This window comes from Dipodomys ordii, unplaced genomic scaffold (genome assembly GCF_000151885.1).
Source record: "Dipodomys ordii isolate 6190 unplaced genomic scaffold, Dord_2.0 Scaffold25, whole genome shotgun sequence".
In the NCBI taxonomy this organism is placed as follows: domain Eukaryota; kingdom Metazoa; phylum Chordata; class Mammalia; order Rodentia; family Heteromyidae; genus Dipodomys; species Dipodomys ordii.
Window position 1 is genome coordinate 7516531 of NW_012267241.1, and position 19994 is coordinate 7536524.

Genomic DNA, 19994 nt, shown 5'->3' on the forward strand with positions numbered 1-19994 from the left:
AAGGCCGTACTAAAACTACCAGCACAACTAGGTTTATCACAGCATTATTTACAATAGCTAAGATATGGAGCCAACACACATGCTCCTCAGTAGATGAATGGATCAAGAAAACGTGATATAATATTAACATATATATATATATATATATATATTAGAATTCTATGCCTCCATCAGAAAGAATGACACTGCCCCATTTGTTAGGAAATGGAAAGACTTAGAAAAAAATTATATTAAGTGAAGTAAGCCAGGCCCAAAGAAACATAGGTCCCATGGTTTCCTTTATCTGAAATAACTAGAAAATGCAAAACGCTAAGTGCATATGACCATATAATATGATTCTAAGCGAGGGCTGGAAGGTGGCTCAGTGGTAGAGCACTTGCCTTGCATGCCTGAGGCCCTGGGTTCTATTCCTCAGCACCACATAAGCAAAAAGAAAAAAGCCAGAAGTGGAGCTATGGCTCAAGTAGTAGAGCGCTAGCCTTGAGCTGAAGAGCTGAGGGACACCGCCCAGGCCCAGAGTTCAGGCCCCATGACCGGACCCAAAACAAAATATGATTCTAAGCGAAATGAACCCCAAAATAGGGACACAGAGATTTTATATTTCTTGCTGTTGCTCTTAGTGTACTTATAATGTACTATGTGATTTTTTTGTTTCTCTTGTACGTTTTCCCCTCCCCCTTGGTATAACCCCTGTTTTCAGTGTATTTGATGCCAGTGCCCTGCATCTTGTATATTCATTTTTCTAATTTGGGGAGGAGAAGGGAAATAATGAAATGCTGAAATAAGGATAGAGGTTGACCCATTGTAACGATTAGATGTACACTACACTGTGTTGAAAATGATCTTTACAACTTTGTGGAGGAGTTAGGATTTGAGGAGGTTGGGAGGGGAGAGATGGTAGCAGAAAAACAAAGGAGGGGTAAAAATGCTCTATAGTAAATGTTCTCATTGTCTTACCCATGTAACTTTAACCCCTCTCTACAGGATCTTTACAATAACATATATTTTTAAAAAGACCCAGAATTGAACCCACAGACCTATAGCTATCTAATCTTTAATAAGGGAGCCAAAAACTTGGAATGGAAAAAAGCCACTTCAGTAAATGGTACAGGAAAAATTGGTTGAACACCTGTAGAAAACTATATATCACCCTTATATATCACCCTGCATCAGAATCGACTCCAAATCAATTAAAGACCTCAAAGTCAAAGTAGACACCCTCAAAACTTTACAAAAAGAAACAGGAGAAACTTTAGGGGTCCTTGGCATAGGCTAAAATTTTCTTAATATACATGTAGAAATACAACAAATCAAAGAATGTTTGGACAAATTGTATTGCATTAAACTACAGAGTTTCTACATGGCAAAGGACATAGCTTGTAAAATCAATAGAAATCCCACCGACTGGGAGAAGATCTTCATTGGCTATACAACAGACAAGGGCCTCATATATAAAATATACTTAGAATTCTAAAATTAAACCTTCCAAAAACAGACCTCAAAGAAACAAGAGCTGCATTAATAAGGGGGCTAAATACTTAAAGAGAATTCTCTGAAGAAGAAAAAAGAATGGCCCATAGACCCATGAATAAATGCTCAAATTCTTCCTTGGCCATAAAAGAAATGCAAATAAAAACAACATTGAGATTCCACCTCACTCCAGTTAGAATGGATATAATCAAGAAATCTAATAACAACAGATGCTGGAAGGATGTGGACAGAAGGGAATCCTACTGCATTGTTGGTGGGAGTGTAAACTTGTTCAACCACTCTGGAAAGCAGTATGGAGGTTCCTCAAAAGACTCCACATAGAGCTCCTCTATGACCCAGCAACCCCACTTCTGCATATTTACCCAATGATCACAAACAAGGCCATACTAAAGTGACCAGCACAGCTATGTTTATCACAGAAATATTCACCATAATATATGGAACCAACCCAGATGCCCCTCAGTAGATGAATGGATCAAGAAAATATGGTATATTTACACAATGGACTATGCTTCCATCAGAAAGAATGACACTGCCCCATTTGTTAGGAAATAGAAAGACTTGGGGAAAAAATCATATTAAGTGAAGTAAGCCAGACCCAAAGAAATATAGGTCTCATGGTTTCCCTCATTTGCAATAATTAGTATATGTCTAGGATAATTTTATCAGATGACTAGTAATGCTCAAAAACTATGTACATATGACCATATAAGATAATGCTAAGCAAAATGAATCCCAAGATATGGACACAAGAATTCTTTCTTTGTTGTTTTTGTTTTTAATGCACTGTGCGATTTTTTTGTTTCATTTGAATGTTCTTCCCCCTATGCTCTATTCCCTGCTGTCAAGATATTTGATTTTGATACCCTACATTTTTATTTACATATATCTAATTCAGGGTGAGGAAAGGGAAGGGGAATAACAAAACACTGAATCAAGGACACAGGATGATCATTGCCACAATAATACCCACAAGAAAGTATATTGGAAATGAACTTTAGAACTTCATGGTGGGGGGAGAAGTGAGGGAGTTGGGGGAGGGAAGAGATAGTGGTAGAACAGCAAAGAAGTGGGTAACAATGCTCGACAAAAAATGTATTCATTACCTTACTCATGTAACTGTAACCTCTCTGTATAGCATCTTTTCAATAAAATAAAAATTTAAAAGAATGGGTAAGGGTGCAGAGGGATCTATTAAAGAACAGGGTCTGCTGTCCTCTATTAGTTTTATACTGGCCCTTCTCAGCCTTCCTCTGTCGTGCCAGGGCTAGAATTGTTTTGCCATGTGGCTTTCTGACCAGTTTAGCCAGTGGCATGTATTGGTGGATCAGAGACAAAGGTGGGGAAGAAGCAACACTTCTTTGTTATTCCTACATACCCAGTGACATCAGAGGAAGTATCTGAAACCCTGGGTTTAGCAAAGAGGCCCTTTTCACGAATCCACACCAACCATGTGCTCTTTGCTTAGTACTTTTGGACCCTGTTAACAACACGTCTTCTCTTTCCTTCCAGCAGTTCTAGGATAGGTGGTTATCTCTTACACTTACTCACATCCAAGTCACCTCTCCATTTACGTTTAGTCTTTGGAAGAGGCAGAATGTTTTTTTATCTGTCTTTCACATTTTCCTTTATCACTTGTACATTCTCCCTGGGCATTTAAAACTGTTTCACTTTATTTGAATCAATGATTTTCATATAATTTCTCCATATCTTGATAATTTACAGATATCTCCTAAGGGTTTCTACTAAGAAAGCAGGAAAGGGAGAAAAGGAAAGAAATAGAATTCAAACTGCTTCAGAAAATAACTCTGCTCACATCAACTATATTATTTCTGTTTCTTTATGTTTTCTTTACTTTCATAGTGGGATTTCATCAGAACAAAGCCCTTTACTGATAATAAAATGTTTGAAATAATGGATCTTTGCCTCTGATAAGCATGTCAGAATTTGGTCAAGGATAAAAATCTGTCTACTGTCTCAGTAGACATTCCTTTGTTCTACCCAAAAGGTGGAGAAACCTATCACTAAAAACCAAATTTCCATCCTTTATCCCTCTCTTATGCTTTTCTCATCAATTTCAATTTCATTCCATGGCCTTGACCCTCTTGCCTTGTTTTTTTTTTTCTCCAGGGTATTCTTAACCTCAAATGCCAACTCAAAAATTCCCCAAACATTCTGTGTATTGAAAGAGTGAATGCATCAAGAAAGCCTGCAATAAAAATAACCCAAACAAATGACTACCTCATCACATGTCCTATTAGCAAAGTACTTGTGTGGGAACAAAATGTTGTTGGTTTTGTTTTCATTTTTTTAATACAGTCAAGGCCCCAGTGGGGCATGAATGTGGAATATCATCCCATTTTATAATATATGCACCATAATCTTCTTAAAATGAGTTTTCACTTCAAGAAACATAAGGACTTAAATATGAGCAGCCTGTTTTGTGCGCTTGTGTGTTTGGCATCTCATTACACTTCAGACCATTTTGTCTTCTTAGAACAATTGAATATCATTAGTGGAGGCATATTTTGTTGCCAGAACTTGCTTGGTTGCGATTGTGCTCGTTAAAATGTGTCCATTTGCCAGCTGATGGATGGGAATTCTGAAGGGTGCCTGGTGGGTGAGCATTTGAATATCAGAACTTTCATTTCTTTCTTCCAGAGAGAAAAATAGCTTTCCTACCAACCACCATAAAGCATGAATTGTCCTTGACTTCCCTTCCCTCTTTTTGTCTTCTTTGTGTGACACTCATTTTAGCTCACTGAGTTTCTATCAGGCACCAAGAAGTGTGCAAGATGGAAAAGTTTCAGAACCAGCAGACTTTGAAGCAAACTCAGACTCCTCAGCTTTACTTGCACTGTGACCTTGGGCAAATCACCTAACCTCTGAGGGCTTAAAGCTCTTAATTTGCAAAATGAGACTTCACATGCTTACTTTTCAGAATTGTTATAGTGAGAATTCAAACTCATTTGGGGCCCAGAGAGATACTCAGGGGTGAGGAACTGGTTAAAATAATGGTATATATAAGACATAGGAAAACACTTAGGGGAAGAAATAAAAAGCAAATATGGTACAACATTCCTTGTAAAACAATCGCTACCAATATAAATCATTTTAAGGACAAGGCTTAGAAAAGTCATTCCTCATCAGGAGTACTGTACCAGCACTGAATGAGCATTGATCATTAGGGGGAAAAATTGATCTTAGGGGGAAAACTTCACTTACTGAGCCTCTAGTTAAAATATGTTCAACTAAACCATACACAGCTTATTTAATATGTGTTTCTATTTAGACACTATAGTGTGTGCATGTGTATGTATGTCTACATGCACCATTGATCCATTTTTAATTCACAGCCAATATACTTTGAGTTTGGATGACACTCTGAGAATATTTTCTCCATTGGGCATATCATAATCTTGTTGCTTGTCTTGCTTAGAAGAAGTAGACGGTACTGCTTTGGGAAGCTATTATAAATGGATAAATTATCAACAAAAACCCATGAAATTAGGTAAAATGTTAATCCAGGTAGATAATGAAAAGAATTTTGTTTACAGATGACAACTGAAAGAATGACATTGCCCCATTTGTTAGGAAATGGAAAGACTTAGAAAAAATTATATCAAGTGAAGTAAGCCAAGCCCAAAGAAACATAGGTCCCATAGTTTCCCTTATTTGCAACATCTAGTATATGTATGAGTCAAGCAGAAAAGGTCAGATAAAGTGATGTTAGGAAAATGAACTCTAAGATATGTATTCAAATGGTTTTTTTTCTTTCATGCATTTGTTTCTAACACATTTATAAGATTATTTCTTTGTTGCTTTGTATGACCCTCCCCCACAGTATAACCCCTGCTTTCACTGATGTCGGTATAATTTGTGGAGGGGAAGGGGAAAAACAAGTCGTTTAAATAAGGATACAGGTGGACCCATTGCAACAATGAGAAGTACAAGTTGTCATGTCAAAAACGAACTTTACAACTTTGGTGGGGGGGGGGAATGGGTGGGGGGAGGCTGGGAAGGGGTGGGAAGGGGAAACAAAGGAGGAGGCTACAATGCTTGATAAGAAATGTACTCATTATCTTGCCCATGTAATTTTAATCCCTCTGTACAGTATGTTCACAATAAAAAAAAGAATATCACCTTGTTCAACTTCAGCTGAAATGTATACATACAGAAATTGACATTTTCTCCACAAGTCTTTGAATGATGACCCCAAAATAGTCCCTGAATAGTGATTTGGGGATCAAAAATATTTAGCAATTAAACAAATTTACATCAGAGGAATCTGCAAATCCCAAAGATTCACTGTAAATACCCAGGAGACCTCTTGGACAAAGGAGCAATGCTTCTGAATCCGTAGTAGGAAGAAAGTCCAGACAGGAAAAGCCATACCAGCACATCAATTAAGGTAATTAACAAGAATGGGGAATGAGAACAAATATGTCTGCCAGGGATACTTTATATTTGGCCCAGTTCTCAGAACACCTTGCTCACTTCCATCAGATCTGACCAAATATCTCTCATTTACAGTCTCCTTCTCTGGCTTGTCCATCAGTAAAAATATCTTCCTCTTGTTCTTTGTTTTGGAATGATTCCGTATTCTATTCTATCCTTCCATTCTGTTCTCCAAAGCACATTTTTGTGGTCATCATATGAATTTTCTTTCTGATTACCTACCTGTCTCCACCAGAATACAGGCTTTTTGAGTATAGAGACGTTGCAGTATTCACTAACTCTGATACTTACATGGTACTTGTCTGTTGAATGAAGACACAAATCTAGTTATCTGAACAACACATTAAGAAGCTCACCTTTCATCTAAGAGAAACAAGTATTCATTTGAGCAGAATTTTTCCATATAGTAGACAAAAGGAGAGGAGAAAAATTATTCCTGCCATCCAGGAGTGTATACTATAGAAAAAGAAAGAAAAAGATGGAAAATAGAATTCTAGATAATTCTCCCTTTGAATCGTTATAGATAAATGTGATGGTTTATGTAAAAAAAATCTGGATGAGACATAGGGCTTTGGGGCTGTGGAGTAAAGAAAAGGAAAAGGTAGATGGATGTTTGTGCAATCAAATGACAATCTACCTGCAAAACCAAGTAGATACACCAGGATCTTTATCTTAAAATCTTTCTGCGTTTATATTCATATCCATCCCATTCTTCCAAATTTCAGTATGCAAAGCCTGTTTGATTACCCCAATTTGCTTGAGACTCCTACTTGCTCCAAAGCTCTTGTGAAATTATGACAAGCATCTACTTTTAAGAGAAATAACTTTCTTGCCATTTTTGTGCCCAGTTTAAATGAAATTGCAACCTCTATGATATTATTTGAAGGCATCTTGTAAGTTGTCTGTATAGTCAGTTATTGCCTAAAATGAGAAAACTGTGTAGGGCCCAAGAGCTTTCAAAATTCCACAGTACCTGAATAACTAATGAATTAAGCCACTATTGTCATTAATACTTTAGTGTAAATTAACTTATCTTGGAGTTCAAAGCAGTAATCATCTAATTCCAAACTATAATTTTCTAGAATGAGAAAACTGAGATCCATAAAGGGAACGTAGTTTTATAGCTAACTCAGTAATATGAGACAGGACAGAACTCCAGATCTCCTGACATTTGATTAACTATAGCATTCTGATCTAAAGCCTATCCAAATGTGATAGCTAGCTGAGATGGTTAAGACCATCTCCTAATAAAATTTTCAATTAGTAAGTTCTTGTGAGAAAAGGGTATAATAGCCTCGATTAGAAAACAAAAAGCAAATACCTGGAAAATGCAAATAAGGCTTTGTCTTCAATTGGTTTATCAAATTAGTTCTACCCTAATGTTCAGTCCTATCTAAGTCTTAGTATCTCCCTATGGAAGATAAATTGGCTTTAAGTTTTAGTTAGATTCAGTGAGGAATTGAGACAAAGACAGACAGGCAGACAGACAGACAGACATAAGAGGCAGAGACAGAAACAGAATGAGTGAACAAAGGTCTGGAGATCCCTAGCATTCTTAAGCCAATGTGCCAAAAAGATAAAATACAGCCACTCAGAAAGGGCAAAGAGAAGTCAGACTAGACTTGAGAGTCCCCTAGGTACACATCAGCTTTAATGCTCTTCTCTGCCTGATGGTACCATGATGACAGAAGATTCTCTCTCTCTCTGTCTCTCTCTATGTGTGTGTGTGTGTCTCTCTTTCTCTCTCTTTCTCTCTCTCTCTCACTCTTCCTCCTTCAAAATATAAGGAGAGAGGGGGAGAAAGCTTGTCTAGTAGAAATGTGAAATAAACATTTATAGCCCCAATGACAGGCCTCAACCCATTTTCTTTGCTTACGTTTTCTGAGGGTATCTATTCATTTTAATTAGCATATATTAGTTATACAAAGGTGGTTTCATTGTTACATTTTCATATACACATAAAGCTATCCCAATTAATCTCTTACTCTCTATTACTCCCTCTCCCTTCCCTTCTTCCCAATTCTTAAAACAATTTCAACAGATTTCATTGTTTTTTATTTTCATACAAGTAAACTGCACTGACCAGTTTCTTCCTTATTCACCATCCTTCTTTGCCCATCTCTCTCCTGCTGCTACCCAGTGCTAATTCTACCATACCATAGAGCATGTTTCACATCCTGCTATTGGTTTTCAGTGTATTTTAATTGTACTGAAGGGTTCAATCATGGTGTTTCATGTGTATATGTATGTATTGTGTTTTGCTCTGAGTACAAAGGGAAATTTTCACTTCTTACTCTATAAAGGTCAGCATAGATATTCTCTTCTTTACCTTGAAACACATTTTTGTTATCAGCTGAACTGACCAACTAAAGGTAAAATTGCTAACCTGAGAGCATGTAACTGAGCAGGTTCTTTGGAGGACGTAGGATTCTTCTCCAACAGCTTCCCAAACAAGCTGTTTTTGCTATCACAGTCCTGTGCTTCCATCACTCCACAATCTTTGAACAAAAAGATATGGAAAACCAATGACAACATTATATGTAAAATGCTGGGTGGTTAAAAGAAACATCTGGCTTTCTAGTTTGGAAGACTATGCTTTCTCAAAGCAGATTAGGTCACTGTTTTAGGGAAGGAAATAATGACACTGCTCTAAACTAGAGGTGAACCAGCATGGCCCTCCACCCAAATCTGCTATACCACATAGTTTGTAATGATCCTTATTGCCCCAATGGCTACATTAATGTATTTACATATTGAATGTAGGTCCTCTTGGGCTAGATAATCAGAAACAACAAGCAGCAACTGACACATGGGCTTGCATACACTGCCAAATATATTTATTATCAGCTCTTAGCACAAATATTTCCTGTCCTAAGCCAATATATCAGGTCTTGAACATAGGCACTTGGGAAAAAACAAAACCTCTGGGAAAGTTTGGGAGATTTCACATGGCACACTTGTATGTGCCAAGATCAGGTAGGGCCACTGAATTAAGCAGAGAAGGAACCCCACATATCAGACTATTATCCTGGGGTCAAGCTCTAAGGAAATCCTATAGAATAGTTTCCTCTTAAAGTTTTGAATTACAGGTTCCTTATGTTTCCTGAAGTTCCTGATTTAGCCTCATATTTCCTGATAGAGATTTTGGTATTTTTCTGCTTGGCTCTTGTCATGCTCCTAACTTTAGGCAACCAGTGTCTATTCTTGGCGTCACTCTTTAGTTCGACTCTCACCACTCATGTTGTGTGTTTATCTGTTCTTGTTCCACTGCAGACTCCAGACATCCAATTCCCATCTCAGTTTGAGTACAGGCAAAACAACAACAATAAACATTCTTCCCAGTTAAGTGATTTATCTCTCAGGAGGTCTCTAGTTCTTAATGTCTGATGCCAAAACACACATGAAATAGAGACACAAACAATTGTTTTTAACCCCATATCTCAAGGTCAATTTGTGGTCAAGGAGTTATTACATAGGATTGTTCAAGGATACTTAACTCCATGGACCAGAAAGAGCTCTGTCATCCAATGATGACATGGGCTAACCTGATTTGCTGATTATTGTCACAGTCAGTATAATTTTCAGATTAAGGAAAGCAACTTTTCTCCCCAACTCAGTCTACTTTTCCAAAGTCTGGGGAAACAATCTGCACTCAGGTTTGCCAGTTGACAGAAGAAATGTGATGATGATAAATAACTTGTCTGTGGAAATCTCACTCAGTCTCCAAACACTGAATGATTTCTCTCTTGGTTACTAAAGTACTCCATTATTAGGACCAAAAGTTATAACTCACCAAAATTTATCATATTAAAGATATTTGAAAATGCAAAGATTCTCTTAATTAATAGTACCTTTATTTTTATAAATGTAAAAGGTAGCAAAATTACATGCATGTCATAATATATTTCATATATACATAAATACATTAACATATGGTATTATGTTATTATTGCATTATTTTACTAATATAAAATATATAATACAGTATATTATATAATATTTGGTAATATATCAACATTATATACATATATAACACATATGTTATATATCATATGTATCATATCATATATATGATGTATATGATACATAATGATGTACATATACATATACATCATATGTATCATATCATATATGTTATATTAATAAATACTATATATGAATATATATAATTATACTACAAGTCATTCTAATTTGAAATCACTTAGAGCCAGGTATTCCTACTTACTTGAAAAATTCCCAACAATACCACCATAATAAAAATTTAAATGAATGCACATTTGTTATAGTGGCCTTAAAAATAAATAAAAACTTAAATTGTGCTTTGTATCTCCTCTTAGCTAAACCATTTATAGCAATTGTACAAACATGAAAAATAACAAGATATGAACTTCTCTTGCAATAGAAAATGCTATGCTTATAAGAATTTATAGCCAAAAGGCTTATAAAATCAAGGTTTGTGGATAGCTATTGAGATAGAGGATAAAGGTGGGCTGAGTTCTTTGTGAGACCTGATTTTTTTTTTGTGATGGATCTATCATCACTTTATCATCATGGAACACCTAGAACCCAGCTCCTTGCTGAAAATTCCCATGGATTTGTCCTATTAAAATCATAATGTAAACCGGGCACCAGTGGCTCACACCTGTAATCCTAGCTACTCAGGAGGCTGAGATCTGAGGATCACAGTTCAAAGCCAGCCCAGGCAGGAAAGTCCATGAGACTCTGATCTCCAATTAACCGCTAGAAAACCAGAAGTAGTGCTATGGCTCAAGCAGTAGATTGCTTGCCTTGAGCTAAAGAGTGCAGAGATCGTGCCCACGCCCAAAGTTCAAGCCCCATAACCGACAAAAAAAAAAATCATAATGTACAGCTTGTGTCAGGAAAAATGACTGCCCACCTTTGAACACAGACCCCTATTCAGGATCTAGAGTCAACTTGACTTCTCTCAAGCCTGGTACATCCCAACAGCAACTTACCTCTCTCTTCTCCGGTAATATGGAGAATGTCTCACAGATGTACTCATTCAAGATAAAACAACTCTCCCTGTGAAATTTGCACCATGTAACTGTTACTGCCTCTATAAAACTATGAGTCACTTCCAGCAGTTCTTTCTAGGTTCCTGGAGTTCCTCTCAAGGAGATAATGAAGTTATGTGTCAAAGTTAAATGAGAGTAAACCCCAGGTGGTGAGAGCAAATGCAGCCATTGAGAGTGACATAAATGACAAAAGCTGTAATGTAAGAAGGAGCTACTGAGGGTACTGGGTGATGTAGTGCATGCAGGATCCTGGAGAGGAGAAACATCTTGGACAATACAACACTTTGGTCAAAAGAGATATAATACCAGAAGAAATGATACATCAAAAGATGATTACTGCCAAGGATCATGCTTCTGTTCATCTGAAGGAATATCTTGTGTGGTAAAAGAAAAAACAGAACATTCCTGTTACTGCTAGTACCTTCTTAGATGGGCAGGAAGAATGCAAAGGCAGCAGGATTCTTGAACCAAAGTATAGAAAAGAAGATTGAGTTATGGGTGAACACAAGTAAGTATATATTTCTGAGAATATATAGAATATATTTTAATGGTTTCTATTGGATAAGTCTTATTTTTCCACTTAATCACTTCCTACATTGGTGAAATAACATTCTTTAAGTCTTGAAAATATTGTAACATGTACAAAATATTGTCTACATCCACAAACAATATAGTGAATGTTAATACAACTAGTATAGACCAGGATGCTTTGAGTCCAAATTTCAACCTACCTAAATCAAATACTTTTTCAATACAATCATTTTGCATATACTTCATTCCTGACTTCATTTCAAATTTATTCTATTTTTATTATGTTTTAGTAGTTGTACAAAGGAGTTGCTCTTTAACAAAGCAATTTACGAATACAAACGTTGTGATCAATGTCACCCCTTTCAACATTCTCACCCTTCCTCTCCACCCACTCTTTCCTGAATTTTTCTTAATTTCATAGGATATACATTGAATTATTGATGCTTTCTTCCTCCCCCTCTTCATTTGTCATTTCAGATTTCCTCTGTTGCTTCATCTTTCCTAGTCTCAATGTCTTATACAGTTATAACTTATGAATTTCTATAAACCATATTGTATTCTTTCAAGCACAAAGAAATTAACTGAATCAAGAAAGAGTGTTATTTATGTGGCACATAGATTAGTATTATTACTATTGTTTTTATTGTTAATATGTGTGTGTTTACCATAAGGTGCAATATTTTTCACTATGAAATTTCAATTTAATGCATCTACCTTTCAATCTGGGAATCACAAAATCTTATTTCTGCACATTACTTAATAAAGATATTACTTGAGAATCTTGGTAAATATTAGCCCTCTTTGAAATTTGGAGTTCCTATCGAATGTCCATAGAAACAAGTTCCGTAGCTGTCCTAGTTACTTTTGGAACACAGGTTTTGGTGTCTCAATACAAGACAATCTCTGAGTTTAAAAGTCTACCAATAAAAAAAGAAATAAGATAAAATCAAATACTTGGAAATGTAAAAAACATACAAATTTATCTGATGAATTATTAGTAAATCATTGCATAAATTACAAGGTTTCAATGTTTTCTTGTAACTTCCCTAGGCACTTAATGAAGAAAGAAGGAAATTTTATGATGTAATGGTACAAAATATGGAGGATATACAGCATTACAGAAAATGGTAACATTGAGGGAAGAACAATAGTCCAAATGTACGTGGTATATTTTCAAATGCTCATACAAGTAGAGATATATCGTAGGAGATAGATAGATAGATAGATAGATAGATAGATAGATAGATAGATAGATAGATAGATAGATAGATAGATGTTTCATTGCTATACAGGTACTAGGTTAGGGAACAGGATTCCAGCTTTAGTTTAGCTACCAATAAGCTTGGTGAGCAAGGAAAGTTAGTTTCCTTATCTAGCTCTTTCTTTACCTATGAAAAAAGGGCATTTGAGTATTTCTACACTTCAAGACTATATTTAACCTACTTCTTGATATTGACCACTGAGTTATCAAATGAAATTAGAACTATTTGAGAATATCACCTAAACTAAGTTGGCTTGACAGAGGCAATTGTGAGCTCCCTGGAGTGTCGTGTAATAAATTAACATGTAGGCCGATGCAGATGTATTAGCTGTTTCCATTTAAGCAAGTTAATGTCTCTAGGAATCAGCAACTTAAACAAAGCAATCAAGGTAGCATTGTCATCTAAATCTTGTGAGAAGGGATTAAGTAAAATAAGCATTTAATAACATTCCAACATTCTGATATGCCTAATAATAGACATAACAATATCAATGACTAAATTGAAAGACACATCAGAACATCTTAGAAAATTTCCTTGTTATACCTATCTTTGAATTGATAATATGATCCTAACAACTGGCCACCCATTAGGTACAACTTTATTCCTAAAATTAATTAATACCAGAAAGATGATTCTCAAGGAGGACAATAAACCTAGCTTTAACTTTAAATCATCTTTCTAGAGAGAGCAGTCTGTATAGTTAGTTCTCTCTCTGCTCGTCCTCTATCTACAGAAAATACCTATTGTCTCTCCTTAATGCACAGGTGAAAAAATAATCTGAAAAAGTCTGCAATTTTTTTATATATATTTGTTACCTCCCTGTCAAATTCTTTGAGGGCATTGGGCTGACAGTTCTGGGTTGGTCTGAGTTTAATCTTTTCTTTTCAAATCAAATTATGGGGAAAATGCCAGGAAAATGGCTCCCTAACAGCTGGCATTGTTCAGAAATCACCGAGCTCAGAGAATTTGTAAGATAAGTGTCTAAATTGTGGCAAAAGGCAGACAGCTTCCCCACTTGGGCTGATATCTGAGGAATGAATGACTAAATGACTCCATTTTGTTCTTCATAGAATGGTCTGCCAGGAAGACTGGAGAGGTTCTTGGCTTCCACAACCTCTCCAAAAATCAGCCTGCCAAAAAGTTGGCCTGGGTCTTCTCTACTGCCTTTGCTCCATAGGTAATAATCTTATAACTTTTTTAGACTAGTAAGAATACAAGAGAATAAATTCTTGCCTTGTGTCATGTGAGAGCCACCGAAACCTTGCTATGAAAGTATTGAAATGTCTAGGAATGTGTAGAAAGGACTTGGAGGACAAATGCCAAAAAGGGAGAAACAACTTTTAAAATATTATTGGAGAGGCACCACATTCACATTAAATACTAAAATATTAAAATTGATTGAGGTTGTGAAATAAGTGAATTACTTAGTCTACCATGCATTAAAATTAATTTTTCATCTCCTTCTCCAGGCCACTTCCACTGGCTTTCGTTGAGCCCTCTTAATATTTTATACACTGAAGGGAAAAGGTTTCCTTTTGACATATTGGCATTCATGGGGTTGGTTGACTATCTCACTGCCAACTCTATAGCACATTTCTCAGTCAAAGTAAAGTGAGAACAAAGAATAAGAGAGTTACTATACACATTAGGCTGGAGATAGTTTTTTCTAATCAAATTATCACCTAAATACTTCCAACCACAGATCAACTCCCTCTTCTCTGTACAATGTCATCATTCTATTTTCCCTCCAACTCTCCCAACCATTAGCATACTGGTTGTTTATCCAGTGGGGAAAAGAGAACTGAAAAAGTAATCAAAGTCACTATTTTGAGCTGCTTAAACTAGCTCTTATTTAGTCCTCTATTTGGATTCTAGTATGGTAGCTGGCTACCAAGGGATTAAGATCAGCCAAAGGATGATGATTACTGATTTCCAGAGTTCAGGAATGAACATGGAAGATCTCCCTATAGTTAAAAGATGAATCTGAGCTGATAAGCAGTGTTGGAATAGATGTGTTAAATCGAGCAGACTAACAACCCAAATTGACTTTACCTTTCAGGTACTTGAATCACTAGAAATGAGCTATAGAAACTTCTCAGGAAATTAAAAACCTTCCGGTCATAAAGTTACATGCTAAATCTGGACTTCTGGCTGTAAGGAAAATCCATGCTTGTGTGTGAGAGAATGAAAACAAATGGTCACTGTCTCTTTGGAATCAAATGGGATTTCAAAGTTACTCTCACTGCTTCATGTGTCTTATCTTTATCGTCACAAGCCAAAGCCAAGATTTGCTGCACAGAAACAACCATCAGTATAAGATTTAGATCTTGTATGAATTTCTTTACTTCCTTAATTTGGTGTTCAGTGTTTGTTCTCAAATCACTTAGTTGATTGGTTATGGTTTCTTTGGACTCCCCAGCATTCCCTTTGTGGTCTCCCTGACTTCCTTCAGCTCTTTGTTAATGGATTCCATGAATGCCTTTAGTGATCTTTGTGTATTCTCTACCTGGTCTCTCAATTCCTGAATTACTCTTTGATTAGCTTCCTCCCGTTTGTGGGATTCCTGCAGTTCTCTTTGAGTGTTCTCAGCCTGCTCACGCCATTCCTCCCTTTCTCTTTGAGTATTCTTAAGTTGTTCACGCAAATCCTGTATCAGTTTTTGAGTAGCTTCCTCACGCTTATGATATTCCTGTATAAACTTTTGGGATGCCTCCTGTTGCAACAATGAGAAGTACAAGTTGTCATGTCCAAAAGGAGCTTTACAACGTCGGTGCGTGGGGGGGAGGAAGGGGGGGGGAACGAGAAGGATTGGGATTGGGGGGGAGGGGGGAGGCTGGGAAGGGATGTGAAGGGTAAACAAAGGAGGAGGCTGCAATGCTTGGTAAGAAATGTACGCATTATCCTGCCCATGTAATTGTAACTCCTCTGTACAGTATGTTCACAAATAAAATTAAATTAAATTAAAAAAAAAGACTTAGAGACATTTGGTCCTGGCGTAGTCTACTTATCCTCCTTTTGAGGTACTAGAAAGGACCAAACTTTCCCTAGACAATATAAATAATGCTCATATCCATATTAGAATACATCATCATATGTTTCCATTCTATGCCTTCTTGTACACATAGGTTAGGGGAAAGCCTTTCATGCCCTTCCAAAATTTCTAGGACGAGCAAATTGAAACTGATAAAATACACAGTAAGAGGGGAAATACTCATCTTTATTAATGTTAGTTTTTTTTTTTTTACATGCATGGAGACTCTTCAGAAGAAGATATGAAAACCCACTGCGGCATTTAGGCCCAGAGGCTTGTTCATTGTTTTGTTTTATATTTTAAAGCATAATGAGTAGGTTCCTGGATAAAACAGAAGGGGTATTTGGCTTATGGAGGTGGAAATGATGAAAGGTAGACTTCATGATTTTTAAGAGGTGTACACTGAAAATTGTGCTCCTTTTCATAGTATATAAGGATGAGATGCTTTTACCAAGGGAAACTTGCCCTGCTTTTAGGCAGAAGGAAAGAGGAGCTTTTCTCTAATGTCTACTACTTCTCAATGGTTTCAGCTCAAAATAATCAATATGTCGAAGTGTCAAATTTGATGGCAACTTATCCTGATTCCCTTCACCCAGGTCACTTTCAGGACAACTACTGAACATACTATGGTCCTCTTACTCTTAAAATGCATTCTTCTTTATCAAGCCTTTCAAGACTGGAGGACAATGCTATCTGAAGTCACCTAGTCAGTGATACAAAGAAATACTTTGTTCATAATATTTATATATTCCTGATCTGGTTCAGACTGGATTCAGACTAAAACCTGTGTGTATAAAACCGTGTAACCATTTCTATGTACAAAGCACTATCCATATGTTATCTCCATCTTTCCTGTGAGGTTTTGAGAAATCAGAAGTCATAAGCCCCATTGCACTGTGAAAAATGTTAATATACCCCCATTATTTATTCCAGGTTACACAATTGATCAGTCCTGAGGGACAGAGCTCAGCCCCCACACTGCGAGAGCTAGGATCTTTTTTACTATTCATAAATGGAAAATGAAAGTATATTGTAGTATTTATTCACTAAAAGGCATCACTTAGATGAAAGATTTCCAAAGGTTCAACAGGAGGGTATACCAATCCATGTACTAATAACAGTTACAGAAAACATAGGAAATCCTATGATGATTCATTTGAGATAGTAAACTACAAAATAGATGCCTCTAAACACATTCTGTTGCTATAGAATGTTCCAGAAACTATAATACCTTATCCTCTTTGCAAATATCTAAGGGGTATATGCACTGGGACTATCTCAAGCCTGTATGACTTTGGAAATCATCAACTGAGAAGAATCTCACATTAGGTAGCGCCGAGGCCACCCCCTATTCTCCGTTAGGTGTTCTAGGATGCCAGATAGGAACATGGAGCCAGAGGCTTAGGCTCTGCAACTTGGATTGCTTTTGCTAGTCCACACTGAATATCCTCATAATCCACAACAATTCTACAATCATTAATTGGGAAGGTGTATGTCATTTCTCACATCAGACATACTGCTTCAGGTTTAACCTTCTTAACCTGTCCACACTGTAACTGCAATCTATATTTTTCACACTAATTGCAATCATACCCTTGGCTCTTATCACACTTGCCCATTTTCTGTTTCCATAATGACCATAGCTCTTTTAAGATCTTGTCTTGCTTATATTGTCCTTCTTATCTGTAATGAATTGTTTCCTCCTTCCTTGCAGTCTAGCACAACCCTCATTGAGGTGTCCTTGACTCCTACCTTCCTTCTTTGCCGTCAGTGTCCCCAGTTCAGCCAGTTGCTTCTGCTATAAATATTCAAATGACCATTTACTCACTGTCCAGTTTTACTAGTATGTTTTTCGCAGTTGTACTTCATCTGCTGTTTAGATTACCAGGTCTTTAACTCAACTTTGATTCTCTATCAGCATAGAGCCTCATTTCTGGCATATAAAATTTCAAGTAATTGTGAAAACCAAATGAAATTTAGGAGTTGAAAATTCTCTCAATACTATGAGATTTGATTGTGAGGAGCCTTAAAAGACACACAGAAGATCTTAGACTTAATTTGATGCTTGTTTGGAGCTGGTCTAGATTTGGAAGTCATTGTCAACCCATTAGTTCTGAATCCCACTTCTTTGATTACTACCTATGCAACCTTGAAGGAAGTTGCCAAATCATTCTAGGTCTCAGTTTCCTTAATGTTAAAATTATAATAGCCCTACTCCTAGAATCAATGAGATGTATGAATTAGGGAATCCACAAAAACCCAAGTAATACTTGGTGCCTTACAAGTTCTCAAGAAACATTAGGCAGTATTAAAACTATCCACAGGGAGAAACAAGCTTGATCTAGGCATCAGGTGATCTGTACTGGGCTGCATTTTGAAGGAAAGATACAAATGAGGTCAATAGCACTTGTTGAAAGATATGCCTGGCAAGCAAGAAAAGAGGACACTTGTTTGGTGAACTCACCAATATCTGTACCTAAGGCTTACAAGCACAACAAAAGCATTCATCAAGCTTTTAGAGATGATCTATAAAACACAAGGGCCAAATTCATTAATTTACAATGAGAAATATAACTATTAAACAGACAAGATGTCAGCGTTTATTGATAAGCATGTGTTCTTCTGTGAGTAAGTCTATATAGGAAGCCAACTTACACTCAAAATTGTTTTTAGACAAAACAAAAAAGGACCAGGCAAGAGTGGGTGACTACCAATCACATGGTAAAATTTTGATCAAGGACAGGTACATCCACTGTGTGACAGGCATCCACCTACCACTTGGGGAAATGCCACAGCACATTGTCTACCTTATCCATTCAGTGGTACTGTCTTGCTTCTACTTCTGAGAGTTCCTCTATAGATATTGTTCATATCATTATTGCCTGGTTGCAATGCAATGACTTGTATGGACATCTTTGAAACACAATAAAAGTTACACAAGGCTTTGTTTATCTCAATGCTGAAGTGTGATGTTCAGATATCATTGTAGGACAGTTCTAAGATCATTTCTTTTCTCCTGAAACTCATATGGTAAGATTATAGTAGTCCTGAGACCTAGCAAAATAATACTTCTGTATCCCTTTCTGCTGGAAGTTTTTGATATTTGTGCTTAAGTAGCATAATCAGACAGTTCGTGTTGCATAATAAATGACCTCCAATTATTGTTTGCTAACATCTCTGTGGAGGTGGTCTCAGTTGATTTTCTCTCTGTTCCTCTGCCTCTCTGTCTCTGTGTCTCTGTCTGTCTGTCTCTGTCTCTGTCTGTCTGTCTGTCTGTCTGTCTGTTTCTCTCTCTCTCTCTCTCTCTGTCTTTCTCTGTTGTCACACTTCTGAATCCAGACAACTGGGACAGTCCTCATGTGCCTCTCACCCTCCCTGTCCTTTTAGTCCACATCAGGAGCTAAGTCGGGGGAAACAGGGTTCACCTCTTGAGAGGAGAAGCTGCAAAAAAATCAATAACCAGATTTCCTGAACCCTACTATGGATGGGAATAAATTGCAACTGAACAAATTAATGAATAAGTGAATGTGTCTTAGGGAGAAAGTTAATGCCTTTGGAGTACTCTGGGGCAGTTAGATTGACAGCTCTGAAATCTATGAGTCCAGGAAACCTACACACACTTACTTACACCCACACACACACACACACACACACACCTCTCCAGGCCACAATAAAAGAGATTCGTCTCCCTAAGCAGTGCCGACCAGGCAGCCTACAGTGTTCCTCCTCTGCACTGAAACTTTATGATCCTAAGAACGTAATCAGCAGGGGAGGTGAGAGCCCTGAATGGAGGCTGACATGGAGTGACCCTTCCTCAGGAAGCTGACACTGACCACTCCTTCCCAGTGATCGAATTTGATGGGTTTCATCATCTTCCTCCTGTGTCTGCTCCAGCATTATCGATTGCATCGTCTTCAATATCTCTTTTGTGGTTAAAGGCTGCTCCCAAGGCTGCCCTGTCTGAGTTGCCTAGTTTTGTCAATTCCAATTCAGCCAGACATCCTTTTACCCTTTCCTAGACAACAAAGCTTTCTGGTCGATGTTTAAAAGAAAAAGGAGAGAGAGAGAGAGATAGAGAGAGGGAGAGGGAGAGAGGGGGGAGAATAAACTGATAGAAGACTTAGACACTTCAGAAAATCTTACTCAACACTCCTTGCCTAGGTTAAGGACAGCATTGCTCCTTCT